At 37.6% G+C, this 16,072-nt stretch overlaps 1 protein-coding gene across 5 annotated transcripts in view; it reads right to left on the reverse strand.

Annotated features, from left to right (window-relative positions):
* LOC141399276 (uncharacterized) overlaps window positions 1-16,072 on the reverse strand; it is a 157,389-nt gene that overhangs the window by 75,842 nt on the left and 65,475 nt on the right. The gene's annotated exons all lie outside the window — the stretch shown is intronic.

The raw sequence follows: 16,072 nt of genomic DNA on the forward strand, positions 1-16,072 counted from the left end.
TGTAGAGTAGCCCTATATGCGGCATTCTCTTCGGTAGCAGCACGACACTCCTGGTCATATCATGGGTTCCTTGGTGGAGGTCTCTGGTATCCAAGTATGGATTTTGTGGCTGTTTGCAAGGAGTGGCCAATATTTTGCCATTGCGCTGATATGTTATCGGGACGAGGAGTGCTTTCATTAAGCAATTGGGCTAGTTGAGTGGAATATGCTGTGGCTCTCTGTTGTGTTTGCAGCCTATCGATGTCCAACTTCCGCGTTGTATCTGTTCGTGTTTTATTTGCAACGTTTAGACGGGTACGTAGCTTTGCTGCAACAAGGTAGTGGTCCTAATCTATGTTTGCTCCTCGGAACGATCGTACATCCAACACGCTCGATGAATGTCTTCCATCTATCACAACATGATCAATTTGTTCTTTGATCTGGAGACAGCCAGGTGCCCTTATGAATGTCGAGATGCTTAAATCTGGTACTGGTAACTACAACTTTTTTTTGCAGCTGCAAGGTCTATCAGCCTCATACCATTGTCAGATGTTTCACTGTGAAGACTGAATTTCCCGACTGTTGTGCCAAAGATATTCTCCTTTCCAATTTTGGCATTAAAATCGCCTAGAATAATTTTAATATCATGAGCACGCCAACGGTCATATGTTTCTTCTAGGCGTTCGTAAAATATATCTTTGGTATCTTTGTCCTTGCCTTCGCTTGGAGCATGAGCGCAGATAAAGCTAATGTTGAAGAGTTTTGCGTTCATCCGTATTGTAGCATTCACTGGGGTGAAGCTGGAGACCAGATCTTTTTACCCTCCGACCAACTACAAATCCGTAACCAAACGCATGCTTTGGGTCATGGCAGCTATAATGCAGTGCGTCATCTTTAGGTGTTGTTGTGACGTTTTTCCCAAACCATCGTATTTCCTGTACGGCAGTTATATCGGCCTGGTACTTTTCAAATACATCTTCTAGCGCGTAAACTGCACCTTTTCTGTAAAGAGTTCGAACATTCCAGGTGCAGATTTGCAGATAATGGTCCTTAAAACGTTTGCGGGGGTCGTCAACTTTAGAGGGGTTTGTTTTTCTTTTCTTTAGTTTTTTTTACTCACTACCTAGACAAGACAAATCCTGGGCTTTGCCACGTTAAAGCCGGTCAGGACCGTTCCTTGGTATCTTTTATCCCCTACGACAAATTGGCGATAAACTTTCAATTTTGAATGTATTCCTAAACAAAACATACGAGGGGCACTAAAAAACCTTCTGGCCTAGGCAACTCGCAGTGTCGCCAGGTGTCATTTGACATTTTTTGGAAAGTTTGACAGTTTTTATCCTAATCGTACTCAGGTCAGTTTGACATATGACCACGTGTTTTACTTTGCGAAAAAATGGAATTTACTTGTGAACATTTTCGTCCGAAAATTTTTCACATCGACGTGGATAATCACGCAAAAGTGCATCGATCAGACTATATCTTTGTATGTCGATAAAGGACCATCCTATAGGACTATGAAAAACTGGTTCAATGAATTCAATTGTGGCGGACACTCGCTAAAAAACGAAGGTCGTGAAGGTCGTCCAAAAAAAAATTAAACCGTGCGTGAACGGATAATCCAAGATCGCCATGTTAAATACCGTCAGATAGAGACATCCTTGGGCATTTATTCAACCAACTAACACTCGATATTGCATGTTCATCCTGGCCGCAAAAATTGATTTTTCTCGCTAGATTCAGCAAAATTGGTCAATCGCAAAGAAATTGTGCATAAAAACAATCGCAGTGCTTCAACGGCATTTATAAGATCATCACAGATGACAAATCTTGGATCTATGCTTAGAAGCCCGAAACAAAACAGGAATCGACCGTTTGGGTCTCCGAAAGCGAGCCAAATCCAACCAGAGTTGTTCATGGAAATAGACCTTTGAAGCTAATGTTCGCCCAGAGCACCAATTTTGGTATCTTGGAAGGATGGCGGATGCAGATAGATGTATGAGCTAAAATTATACAGCAAAAGCAGCATTTTGAATGCTCTACCTGTACCTCAAATGAACATTAACATTTTTTCGATTTTTTTTTTAAAATTTGCAAATGGCCGTATCCCTCCGTCAAATTGTATGTATATTTTAGCCACTCGTAGTAATGGATGTATAGCTCCTACGCCGAGCTAATCACATAGATATGGGCTTTAAAATACAGAAACGTAAATGGAATTGGGATCTACATAAAGGCCGATATATTTTCCTTAAATTGATGTTATTTTCCCCCAAAACAAACTTCTTTCGAATGTTTCTAACATTCCTATATACCCCCTCCCCTTCCCACAATTCCAAATACTGGTAAGCATACCTTCACACATAAACATGAATTGTTAATACCTCTCTGTTAAGAAATTATAAACACGTCGTCGTGTTACTGAAATCAAATTATTTAACCTAGATTTCATGTGACAATTTATGATTATGACTCTCTTATGTTCACTATGACTGACGCAGTGACTAACTGACTGACATCTATGAAATTCTTGTTCTCAGCCGAAACATTTGTGTTCATCATCTTTAGGTTTAGCTTTTGATGTTGTTTGAATTTTTAATTATATTAACGTGTGATTGCTAATTTAATTTACAAGTCATGTCGGGACATATTGTTTTAGTTGTTTGAATGTGTTCTTCATTTGCCGTTATTCCCAGAACTTAGAAAAAAATAATTAATAAATGTTGAGGGTTTTTTCTTTTGTTGACAAAGAAGTTTTCACATTGGTTTTATTTGAAGCATAAAAATTTAGATGATGTTGTATTTTTGTTTAAGATGTGATTAATTGTTTGTTGTAATAATAAAATTATGTCACTCATTATGGTACACTCGTGTGTTATTGTAAAGAAGACGGTTAACTTTTTGGGTAGTCTGCTAATTATGAAAGAAGGGAGTTTTTAAAATGAGGGAATTAGAGTGAACTAATCTTTTGAAAATAAAATAAAATATCCTCTTGTTAAACATGAATCATTGATGGTCGCATGCTCAAAACCAGACCAAACGTCAAAATTTGTTAACATTTAATTTACTAATTGTTTACCTTTTCTGTGCGATTCCAGTCAGTATGTGTTTTGACAGCTTGTATGAAGATGGAACATCTTCTTATTGCTTATCCCATTAAATTAGTGGCGCCCTCGTTTAAGTCTTCGGCTAGTATAAACTGGGCAAAAATAATGAACAGAGGCAAATATGCTTACGTCTGGAGTGGAATATAGTAAACAACGGTACTGACTGGCTTTAACATGCCAAGCACAGGACTTATCTTCATCACAAGTGGATAATGACCTCTCCGTGGAGTCACCTGGGAAAATGTTTTTAATACCCGTTAAAGGTAAATATGGTAACATGGGGCGCCTTCGCCACGTTTTTTTCAAAATGTTCTCATATCAACATCATTAAAGTTTTTCCAAATATTATTTTTGGTAAGAATATTAGCATGTCTTGACTATAAGTTTTGATATATAAATGATTATAATTTTGTTTTTAAAATATTATTTTTGAGAATTTACAAAATGTCTAAAACGTGGCGAAGCCTCCCCACCCATGGGGTAGCTTCGCCATCGACATTGGATATATATCAAGGGACTCTTAAACTGGCATTTACATTCTTCCTTCATAAATATCAACATAATGCATAAAAGGAACATGTTTTCTATTTAATAATCAATAATGATTCTAAAATCTACAAAAAGAAACATATTCTAGCCGTTAATTGAAGTAGGTACCTTGAATATAGGCATAAAAATGAAATTTTTGCAAATTAGATAGGTTTATCACAATATTTGATTTCAAATTCATATTATAGCGTGGTATATCAATAGCATAAACAATTTAAGTTAAACCTGACATATTTCTCACATTAACTCACAACACCCCTATCATGGCGTAGCCGCCCCACCCCCTACATTGTTCATAATATGAATATATTGACATTTATAATTACTTTTATCATGCAAATTATTTGGATTTATATTCTTCAGTAGTTGTCTATTAACGGTATAAAATATAATTTTGATATCACTAAAGGTATACAAGATATCACAAAATATACCTACCATGAATATTTTTCGCAATACCCCAAAAACATGAAACCGCGTTCATCAGCAATCATATATTTGATAGAAATGCCAATTTTTGGGAGATGAAAGATCTTCGTTAAACTCACAATATTCCCTTTAACGGCATTTCTGTAGCAGTTATAATTATCAAGAAAATCGGTGCTGGCGAAGGCGCCCCAGTGGCGAAGCCGCCCCATGTTACCATATTATCTGATCATCATTTTAAATTGCAGGATTCTTCTTTGTCGTAAACCCAAACCTTACATTTCGCACGATCAGACCATCATTTTTGGTCCATTTCCATTTAGGTGGAATATTGAGGCCACAACCTTCAAAATACCGAAAATCGTGAGGTACCATTCTATAAGGGGTAATATGAAGACGTGGACCTATACCGAGAAATTTCAGGTGGAAAGTTTTATACCCCCAAGGAAGATTTAGCACGAAATTTCAGCCATTTCGGAAGGATATTAAGTCCACAACCTTTAAAATACGAGAAATCCGGAGATACCGTTCTATGGGAGCTATATGAAGACGTGAACCTATACCGCGAAATTTCAGGTGGAAAGTTGTACACCCGCAAGGAAGACTAAATGCCAAATTTCAGTATTTTCGGGCCACAACCTTCAAAATACGGAAAATCGGGAGGTACCGCTCTATGGGGGCTATATGAAGACGTGGACATATACCGACAAACTTCAGGTCTAAAGTTTCATACCCCCGAAGAAGACGAAGACTTAATACCAAATTTGAGCCATTTCGGTAGGATATTCAGCCCAGAAATGCTTGCATATGTACATGCATAATAACATGGTCTCTAGATTCACTCTGGTTGTTGAAAGAATTGCCATAATCCGTATAAAGGCAATGTTCTTTAGCATGCAGTCGCTTCTGCGCCAATGCTCTGACCCAAGAGAAAGGTCAACATACCAAGGATATATTCTACGAGCGCCTAGAGAGAACATAAAACCGCTGCCCTGACATGAAGATTGTTCTAGGAGATTTTAATGTTAAAATTGGGAGGGAAAATATGCTTGGTCCAACGGTCAGCAAGTTCAGCCTTCATGATTTAACAACCGATAACGGAATGTGGCTGATCGATTTTACAGCGGCAAAGACATGGTATTGAACAGCACCAGTAGTAACGACACAACTACCTACAATTTTTGTTTGATTATAATTTCGGTAATTAATAAAATTTTTCGGTAAGTTACCGGCCAAAATAAAGGTATATCTAACCCCAACCGATATCGCAAGTATTATCAACTTACAACTTTTCATTCATAATTTTGAGTTTTAAAAAGGTACAAAATCGCACTACAGTTCGATCATGTTGTGATAGACGGAATACATTTTTTCAGTGTCTTAAATATCCGATCGATTCGATGAGCGAACATCGATTCGGACCATTTCCTTGTAGCAGCCAAGCTAAGCACTCGTCTTTATGTCGCGGCAAAAGTGCAATCCATCACAGGATGGAAGCTGGATGTCGAGAAGCTGCAAACACAACAGATAGCACAAGCCTATTCCGCTCAACATACGCACATGCTGGAAGATGTCACTGCTTGTCCCGATAATGTGGGCAGCGCAGTGGCAACGGAAAATCGGTACGTGGGTATCAAAAACCATCACAATCAGGAAGCACAAGGACAAAAGTCGGACAGCGTACTGACGATCTGGAAGGAGTAAGTTTAATCAACCTTTGGCATCGAATATGGGCTGCGATGAAAATACCCTAGAACCAGCACCAAACGACGTCATTGAGTGTTTACCACCTAGCCAAAATGATAGGCTGTGGCTGCTGGTAAGAAGTATCCATCAGTTGATTAGTAAAAGTTGGCTGGAGGAATTCATACCCAAGGATTATAACATCAGCCTGCTATGTCCCGTGCACACGAAAGCATACAAGATGGTTTTTGTAAAATACAGATACATAAGTCTCCTACCACTTGCATATAAAGAGCTGTCGAGCGTATTGTGTGAACGACTAAAACCTATGGTCAATGGAATGGAAATAGACCGACTATAAGGTCGGCTTTAACAGTCTAATAATGTCCATATCTGAGTTTGGTATTCTTGTAAATATTGAAAAACCTCTCCGAGCCTTTTAATACCAAACGTAGTTTCAGACAAGGTGACAATCTATGCATATACAACAAATAAAAAAGTATCAATCAGCTTTACCGAGAGAGACAGAGATTTTCATCTATGGACAATATCGGACAATATATGAACCAAAATCATTTTCCCCAATAATTATGTTTTAGGGGATTTTCAGATTTTGTGGCCCTGTTGAACGTATGCGGATAAGCTACCTGAAGGAATGGATCGGCATAGTGCATTTTGGATGTGGATCTTATTTTGGGAGTCATTTCTTTTTGTTAGACGTCGCGTCCACTAGTCATTTCAGTTGGTCGCCGTATAACTTAGAGCTTTTTCAGCACTATGTCAGGAACTTTGGAATTCCAAAGGCTCCTCGAAGAGACCTTAAACTGTACAAACAAAAATATTGAACCTTTGTGTGGGAGTACCCGAAGGAGTGGTCTGATATGGCCATTTTCGAACTTTAACTAATCTTGGACAAAATATTACGAGATTTAAAGTTTGGAATCGGTTGCTCCGTTCATGAGATATGACGCGTATCATGTCAGCGAATATTTTTGAATTTTAGTGCGGGAGCTACCGGAAGAAGTGAGACAATAAGTACCATCATTGAACATTATCTAAGAGTTATGTAAAGTTTGGAACAACCTAGTATCCAGTTTGTGGTTCGTGCTTACCAGCCACTACATATGGTGACCGTATGGGTTAAACTTTCGGACCATTTTCTCAGGAGGTATGACTTGCTCTTTAACATACTTGTAGGGCAGCGAATACAAGTTGTTGTAAAAAAAAATTCAAAGCGATTCGAGAGCAGGTCTTGAACTGCATTTTTTGTGTGGGACCGATGTAGATCATATTCGAACCTCATCTATGTCTGGTAGAAATTTTACAATGTGCAATGTATAGAGCAAATCAGTTACTGCGTAACATTTTAACGAAAATCCATCATCTTCGAACTTATCGCCTGTTTCACTAAGACGATTCGAATACAAATTCGTTCGAAGAACTACCAAACTTCTGCTTTTTTTAAATATTAATTCATTTTTTATACCCTCCACCATAGTATGGAGGGTATATTAAGTTTATTTTTCCGTTTGTAACGCATTGAAATAATTATTTGCGACCCTATAAAGTACATATATTCTTGATCAGCGTAAAATTGTGAGTCGATCTGTGCATGTTTTGGTTTAGCCCCCATATAACGGTACCTCCCAATTTGAGGTATTTTGAAGTTTCTAATCACATTTTCAAACCGAATTAGTTATAAATTGACATTTAGGGTTCCTAGTGATCTACAAACTTATATTTCAAAGGATATGGGCATAGGTCTATGTTTTGGTATGGCCCCCATATAACGGTACCCCCCGATTTTCGGTATTTTGAGAATTTTAGCTACAATTTTCAACCGAACTAGCTGTAAATTGACATTTGAGGTTCTCAATGGTCATCAAACTTCTCCACCGAACATCGCCAACATAGGTCCATGGTTTGGTATAGCCCCCATATAACGGTACCTCCCGATTTTCGGTATTTTGAGAATTTTAGCTACATTTTTCACCCGAACTAGATGTAAATTAACATTTGAGGTTCTCAGCGGTCATCAAACTTCTCCACCAAACATCGTCAACATAGGTCCATGTTTTGGTATAGCCCCCATATAACGGTACCTCCCGATTTTCGGTATTTTGAGAATTTTAGCTACAATTTTCACCCGAACTAGCTGTAAATTAACATTTGAGGTTCTCAGTAGTCATCAAACTTCTCCACCGAACACGCCAACATAGGTCCATGGTTTGGTATAGCCCCCATATAACGATACCTCACGATTTTCGGTATTTTGAGAATTTTAGCAACAATTTTCACCCGAATTAGCTATAAAATGACATTTGAGGTTCTCAGTGGTCATCAAACTTCTCCACCAAACATCGCCAACATAGGTCCATGGTTTTGTAAAGCCCCCATATAACGATACCTCCCCACAACATTTTTAATCGAACTAGCTATAATTTGACATTTGAATTTTCGGTGATCACGAAACTTATTCACTAAAATTCGTCAACATAGGTCCATCTTTTTGTACAGCTCCTATATAACGGTACCTCCCGATTTTCGGCATTTTGAGGGTCTACATTGTTTGATGGAACTACCCTCAATTTAATTTGACTTTTGAGGTTCTCTGCAGTTACAAAACTTTTCCACCAAAGATAGGTTGACACTTTGATATAGTCCCGTATGTGGTACCTTTCACCTGGCTGAACACATTTTTTAGATTAGATTTGATAATTAAGACAATTGGTGCATCTATCCATGGTCGAAATTTTTTTCCACCTAAAATTGTGAAAGGACACTAATTATTCCATTTTAATTAAGACTATTTTATGGTGGAGGGTATAAAAAGTTCGGCCCGGCCGAACTTAACGACTTTTTACATGTTTTTTTTTCAATCAAACACAAATTTTCTACGACAACAGGAGTTTGGTAGTACTTCGAACGAATTTGAATTAGAATCGTCTTAGAAAAACGGGTCAATAAACTAAATTTGGACAAAATATCCGCTCCAGCCAGACAGACAGGCGGGCATTTTTAAATCGACTCCGAATTGTCTAAAACCGATTTCGTCCAAACATATTTTGTGTCTTGTCAATGAGTGCACGCCGATCCATACTGACTTAAGGACTTGGGACCTACCGAGTCCGAACGACACACAGTGGTTCAGAATCGTATTTTTCCTGGTCAAAACTCTATAACTTTTGAACGGAGAGATATATTTTCATAATTCTTTTTTATCAGATAACACTTTCATCTTTCCGACATATGAAAGCTATCAAATTCGGTCTGGCGGTTGCAGAGCAATTCAAGGTGGGTTGAAAAAGGATACTCTCGGGCATCATTCTGTGAAAACGGAACTTTGTTCCAAGCTGTCCCCTAAATGTTCTAGTCTACTAAAGTTGGAATTTCACTCAAATTTAGTACCTGAGGAAAAAATAGCTCACTCCGGGTAACAATGGACACAATGTCTGTTATAGTTTCTGAGAAATAGCCATTTCTTCCTCCAGAAATTTGCAAAATTACGTATTTTTCAAACAATTTTCGTCTTTTTCGTCACCTTCCAATATTTTAATCTAATTTTTTTGCTTTCCTTATTTTCAATATCTTTACTATAGAATCCCTTATTGAAATTAACAATCGGTGGCAACAAAAATGGGGTTTTGGCCAGGAAAATCGAATTCTGAACCACTTTGTGACGTGTCTTCCGACTCCACTTTGTAGAGAAGTTTTTATGGCTGAAATACTCAGAACATGTAAGCCAACTTTTCACTGAGGCGATTTGCCGATACATTTGATGCTCTGGTTGGGAATTGAACCGCAGACCTGAGTGTTAGGTGGATGTGCTTACCACTGCACCACGGTGGATCTCAGTAAACAGTTTAAAAGCAAAACACCTCAGGTGAAACAAAAATTACATTCTACCAGACGCTGATACTTCTGATACATACTTCTGTAAGAATCCGATGCTTGGGTACTTGCGAAAGCAAATGAAAATGGGGTGTTTGAGAGAAAATTTCTTCGAATGATTTGTGGACAAATATGCCTTGACGGTGATTAATGGCATCGTATAAACCACGAGCGGTGCCAGCCGACCGACATCGATATAGCAAAATTTATGGAGCTACAACGATTGCGTTGGCTGGGTCATATCAATAGGATGGATAATGATGACGGTATTCGCCCCAAGGGAAGGCCAAAGCTCCGATGTAAAGACCAAGGAGAAGCTGATAACACATAACATGACATCCAAAATTGGAGAAGTAAATTAGAAAATCTGTGCGTTTGAAAATATATTCTTATTTCGGCTTATGTAACATAACGTTCTGTTTATAATATAAAACTATCTAAGTAAGTGATGAAATAGTGTAAAAGTATTAAAAAGTTGCTGAAATGTTTCCAAATCAAACAAAAGCTTGTCTTTCTTCAACAAAGCAAGGCATTCATTAGAAGTTTTTTTTTTTGCTGAGGTAGTAAATCAGCCAATGTTTTTTCTAGTTCGCAGCATAACAAATTATCTTTGTTTAGGTTGGTGGCGATAGTGGTATTGTTACAAAATCCCAAAACTGAATTCATATTTTTCTTGTCATATATGTACGGATTTGCTGTTGGAAGCTAGATGCGCGTGGCGCGTCATGAATGCTGATAATCATCAACAATGAGAAAATTAGCCACCTGGTTTGCTTCTGACTTCATTGTTACGTTTTCTACAGCTTTAGAGCAAAGGTTTTAAGCAAAGCATAAAGGTTGTTTACCAAATGATAATATCTGATTTGCTGGTTTGGAGTTGTTGATGTTTCCCTGGTGCTGGAGTTGTGTGAATTTAACATGGCCAATGATTTTTTCGGTCATGGGGCGTTGAAACTTTTACTTTTTGGTTAAATCTTTTTTATCATTTTGAAATTCCTATGGGAGGGAATGTTTTTTATTTCACTTCCACTTACTTAAATTCCATTTCATTTCTTTTCTTCCATTACTAAATTAAAAATGAGGGGGGAATAAAAACCAACAAAATAATTTTGATCATTAAAAATCCCATGTTGGAACTGTAGCGGCAAAAAGCCTTTAATTTTGTTTTATTAACGTCTTTAAAAGTTAAACACATTTACGTTTGTCGATTTGTAACTTAAATTTGTTTATTATTTCATGCAATTAAAAACGTTTTGGTGTGACGTCAAATCGACAAACAGACGGACGGACGACGGAATTGTAGCTAACTCGCATCAATGAAATTATTTCATAAAATGCTTTTGTTTTTGTTTGAAGTGTTGAAAAAAGACGTTTGCACGAATTCTTTCCAAGCCAAGTTCAACAATTTGCCATCGTCTGTTTGTTGGCTTTCGTAGGTTATGGTAATCTAATCCATGAAATTGCCAAGATGTCTCAAGTGCATGCCATGCATGCCCGCCGCTGCTTGTTGGACTGCATTGTGGCCGGCAATTGTAAGACTGTGGCTTTATTGTGGGTTTTTGGCTATAATTACAAATTGTAATTATAGTTTTAAATGCTAGTTTAGGTAGTCAAGCTTTTATGTGGTATGTTTCCACTTGGAGGTTTCCGTGAGAACAATATTTTGAAGGGAATGTTGCAAACAATTTGACTTAAAATTCGTTTCCAAGCAGAAGATCCTTGTACTAGTCTTCAATCGGAATAAATCATTTTGAATTGTTAATATAGTCAAGACTAAATTTTAAAATTAAAACCTCTCTAGTAGAAACGACAAAAAATTGATAATAATTTCAAATTCAATTTCAAAATTGAATCAACTGATATTACAAACAAATTCCATCAAAACAAAGTGAACCGAGCTTAAAAAATGAAAAAAGCCATGTCCGCCTGCCTGTCTGTTTGGCTGGCAGCTGCGCACGGTAACTCTCGTACGGATAAAACGATTCGGTCCAAAATTTGGCTTTCGTAATACTTTGCCCAAAAGTTTAAGTTCGAAGATGGGTTATATCATCGGTCCACTTCTTCCGGTACCTCCCCCACAAAAGTAAAAAAATGTTCCGAAAATTTGTGCGCACGCTAACTCAGACCGATTTGGTACATACATTACACATCCTAAGTTGGACATCGCTAAGCTGCAAACACAACAGATAGCCACAGCATATTCCACTCAACTGACCCAATTGCTTAATGAAAGCGCTTCTCGTCCCGATAACACATCAGCACAATGGCAAAATATTGCCCACTCCATGCAAACAGCCGCAAAATCAGTACTTGGATACCAGAGACCTCCACCAAAGAATTCATGGAAAAAAATGCGGCATATAGGGCTACTTTACAATCAGTAGCAACGCGTAGCGCACGAGAGAGGTATCGGGAGAAAAGGAGAGAGGAGAAACGTATTTTCCGCAGGAAAAAGAGAGAGATGGAAAAGAGGGAGTGTGAACAAATAGAGATGTACAGGAGACAGAACGAAGTCCGAAAATTCTACCAAAGAGTGAAGCATCAAACTGATGGCTTTGGTACAGGCATATCCTCCTGTAGAGACCAACAAGGTAATTTGGTAAATGATACAGATAGTGTGCTTAGGATATGGAAAGAAAATTTTTCCAAACTGTTGGTATCCGATAGCAGTGAAGACGGCGAAGATACCACAGATCCAATCCCAGAAGATGGTATTGAATGTATACCGCCCAGCCAAGATGAGGTAAGGACAGCAATAAACCGGCTGAAGAATAATAAGGAGGCAGGAGCAGATAGCCTAACAGCCGAGCTGTTCAAAACCGTAGGTGACACGCTGATAAGGTGTATGCATCAGCTAGTTAGCACTATCTGGCAGGAAGAACGCGTACCCGACGATTGGAACGTGAGCATCCTATGTCCAGTCCACAAGAAGGGTGATAAGACTGTGTGCTCCAATTTTAGAGGCATAAGTCTGCTCCCTATTGCATATAAGATAGTATCTGGCATATTGTGTGAGAGACTAAAGCCTATGGTCAATGAAATTATTGGACCCTATCAGTGCGGCTTTAGACCTGGCAAATCCACCATTGACCAGATATTTACTTGAGGCAAATCCTGGAAAAGACCCAAGAAATGCAGATCGACACCTTCCATCTTTTCGTCGATTATAAAAGAGCATTCGACAGCCCTATACGAAGGTGTTCCAAGCCATGTCTGATTTTGGTATTCCTGCAAAGCTCATTCGGCTTTGTAGAATGACATTAACTGAGACGAGATCCTCAGTTAAAATAGGAAAAAACCTCTCCGAAGAATCTTACCAAAAGAGGTGATGAACCCGCTAAAAAGGCGTATAAATACGAGCCGCATGGAGGTTCTCGCAGATCTGGAAGGCCAAAGCTTCGTTGGAGCGAACAAGTTAAACGAGATATCAGAAAGCTACATATCCCAGATTGGGAAAATACTGCAGCAAACAGAGAGGATTGGAGTTTTTTCTTAGTTCGGCTTATGTAACAAATGTTCTGTAAAGGCCAGCTAAGTAAGTAATATATCCAATAGATATAGATCATGTTCGAATATGGACTATATTTGTCCACTTCTTCGGGTACCTCCCACACAAAATTTCGGAAAAGTTCAGTTTAGAACCTGACTTGGAGTTTTGTTGCAGCAACTTGCATTCGCTGCCTCAATTACTACGGTAAAAGCATTTTCAGGGGCAAGTTCATACTTCTTGAGAAAACAGCCCGAAAGGTGTAAAAAACACCTATGGCACCATCTGTAGTGGCTGGAGAGCATGAGAACTCTCGAACTGTTCAACCGATTTGTTCCAAAATTTGGCCAACGTCACACAACTTCCATTACTTCCCCCAATATTTAAAAACCAATTTGGTCCTAACGTTGGATCTCCAAATATTTTGCCCAAATTTAGTTTAACTTCTTAAATGTCTCATATTGTTCCTCTCCTTAGGGTACCTCCGCCACAAAAGTTCAACATTTGTGTCTAAGTGCAGTTTAGGGTATGCTCGAAGGTCCTTTGGAAATGTATACCGATGCTGTTTATTGTGGTCCTGTTTACAGCGATATGACTATGACTCTCAAGGTTGAAATTGGAAATCTACCACCGAATATATGGAGATTTATAGATCCACAAAAGTAAAGTGGAGGAATTAATTTACTCCAAGATCGGGATCGCTTAAAATCATATCTAGAAAGTATCCACTTAAATTCCAAAACCTGTAGAAACAGAAAAAAAAAACAGCTGGTATCTCCTTTAGGCAGCCTATTTATGAACAGGTTGATAGCATCGGAGTTAGGATGACCAACAAAAGCCACTGTTGAACATTTTGAGAAATATATGTATCCTTCCGGTTTGCCGAAATGTTTCCATATAGGAGGTGGATGAGTGTGTGGATAGCTTTAAGTCATATTTGGAAGGGATATTTACACTCAAACCTGTGTAAATTTGAACTTTTATCTATGGACAGGTCGAAGACCGAATACACAATCAAAATCCTTTTCCCCAAAAATATCTATTTAGGGGGGTTCCAGAATTATGTACCCCTTTTTGAATTAAAGCTCAAAAGTGTTGCGGAGGAGGTAACAGAAGGAATTGACCGCATTGTTAATTTAGGAAGTGGATATTTTTTTCGAGTCATTCCTTTTGATAGATATTGCGCCCACTAGCCATTTCAGTTGGTCACTGTAAAATTAAGAGCTTTTGGATCATAATGTTGGGAAGCATGGACTTGTTGTAAAAATAACTACAAGGTAGTAGGTTCGGTAAAAAATTTTCAAAGGATCCTCGAACATACAGACCCTAAAATGCACTTAAACAAAAATGTTGAACTTTTTTGAGCACCATCTACTACACTTACACAGAAAAAAATATTGCAAGAATTTGTGCATATTTTCGGTCGTGATGTAGTTTTTTTTCATGCTGTACAGGTACCTTACATAAGATACATGTGCAGTTTCATATATCCATCCGAAAACCACTATTTTTTCAAAAATATGTAAGATTTTCATGAGATACAAAATTACTTTCCTAGTTTTGCCTACATTCCCATTATTTCCTCTCTTTTTCTTTTAAAGCAGGGGTGCTCAGAATAGTTGGTGTATTAGTGGTGGTAAGACACTCTCCCCATTGCTAAGCAATGGCAAATCAGAAATAAAGATAGAATATTTGTGGTTTGTTTTTACGCTACCGTAAGGAAGCGAGCACCAATGTTTTAAATGGTCTCATCGTCTCACCATCACTTTGACACTTTATCAACAAACCACAACACAACCCGCACCATCGTTTCACCATCACATTGAGACTATCACCCTTATTACGGTTGGCGTTGTCGTATCCAAAATTGCAAGCTGACGTGTCGTAACGTCTAATTGGTATTATGTATGTTTTTGTACAAAAAAGCAAAAATTTCAATTTTTAAAGAATTCTTTTGGTAACTAACATTATTAGAATTATTAGTAGATCATTTTTAAACTTTTAATTCAGAAGAAAAACTAACCCTACAGTTTTTACAATCAAAATAAGTGTTTGGCGTAGACGTTTTTGTGGTCGTTGGCGTAGTCGTTGTCGTAGGTATATTTTTTGGTACCACGTAACATTTACGACAACGACAATTTTTTCTCATACAAAATTTAAAAAATTTATATTTTTTTAATTGTAAAACAATTCGTTTGAAATCATCTTTTGAGCAAGAACTAAGAAATTTACATTGCTTCAATCGTTATATGAGGACTCTAACAGATTTTCAATAGAAAGTTTGTCATCTGATAAAGACACGAAATTTATCTTATGAAAATGAATCAAAGTAGTAAAATTTGTATTTATTATAGTTATTTTCCAATATATCTTAATAACCATTGCCAAAAAATTCTTTTGAAATTAATTTTTTTTATTTTTATATGCTGTCGTTTACAAAATCGGTCACGACTCTTTCCTCGTATTTCAACGCCATACGTAATACCAATTTGTCGTGATACGCCAAACGTAATACCGATTTGTCGTATCAAAAAAAATAAACGTTGTATTTAAACCAAGAAATTCGTTTTGGGAATAACAAATGTATTTCTTTCGATTTTTTTAGGATATAAAATGCTATTAAAGACAAAAAATTTCGTTGTATATAATTTTTCATCATATAAAAATGTATCTTACGACTACGCCTACGTCTACGCCTACGACAACGTCTACGTCACTTGAACGTCTACGACTACGCCAACCGTAATAAGGGTGTATATCAACAAACCACAACACACACAACCTGACTACAACTTTACGCTATACTATCCCCGTAACAATTGTTGTTAGTTAACTGACAAACCAAACAACTACAGTGCGTTTGGTGTGGAAAGAACAAAGTGTACAATATAGTTCGCATCTACATTTTTTATTATTCTTTTCTTTAATATAAAGGCAGCATCTAATATCT

The sequence above is a fragment of the Musca autumnalis genome, unplaced genomic scaffold (assembly GCF_047663935.1).
Source record: "Musca autumnalis isolate F117 unplaced genomic scaffold, ASM4766393v1 scaffold_3, whole genome shotgun sequence".
Lineage (NCBI taxonomy): Eukaryota > Metazoa > Arthropoda > Insecta > Diptera > Muscidae > Musca > Musca autumnalis.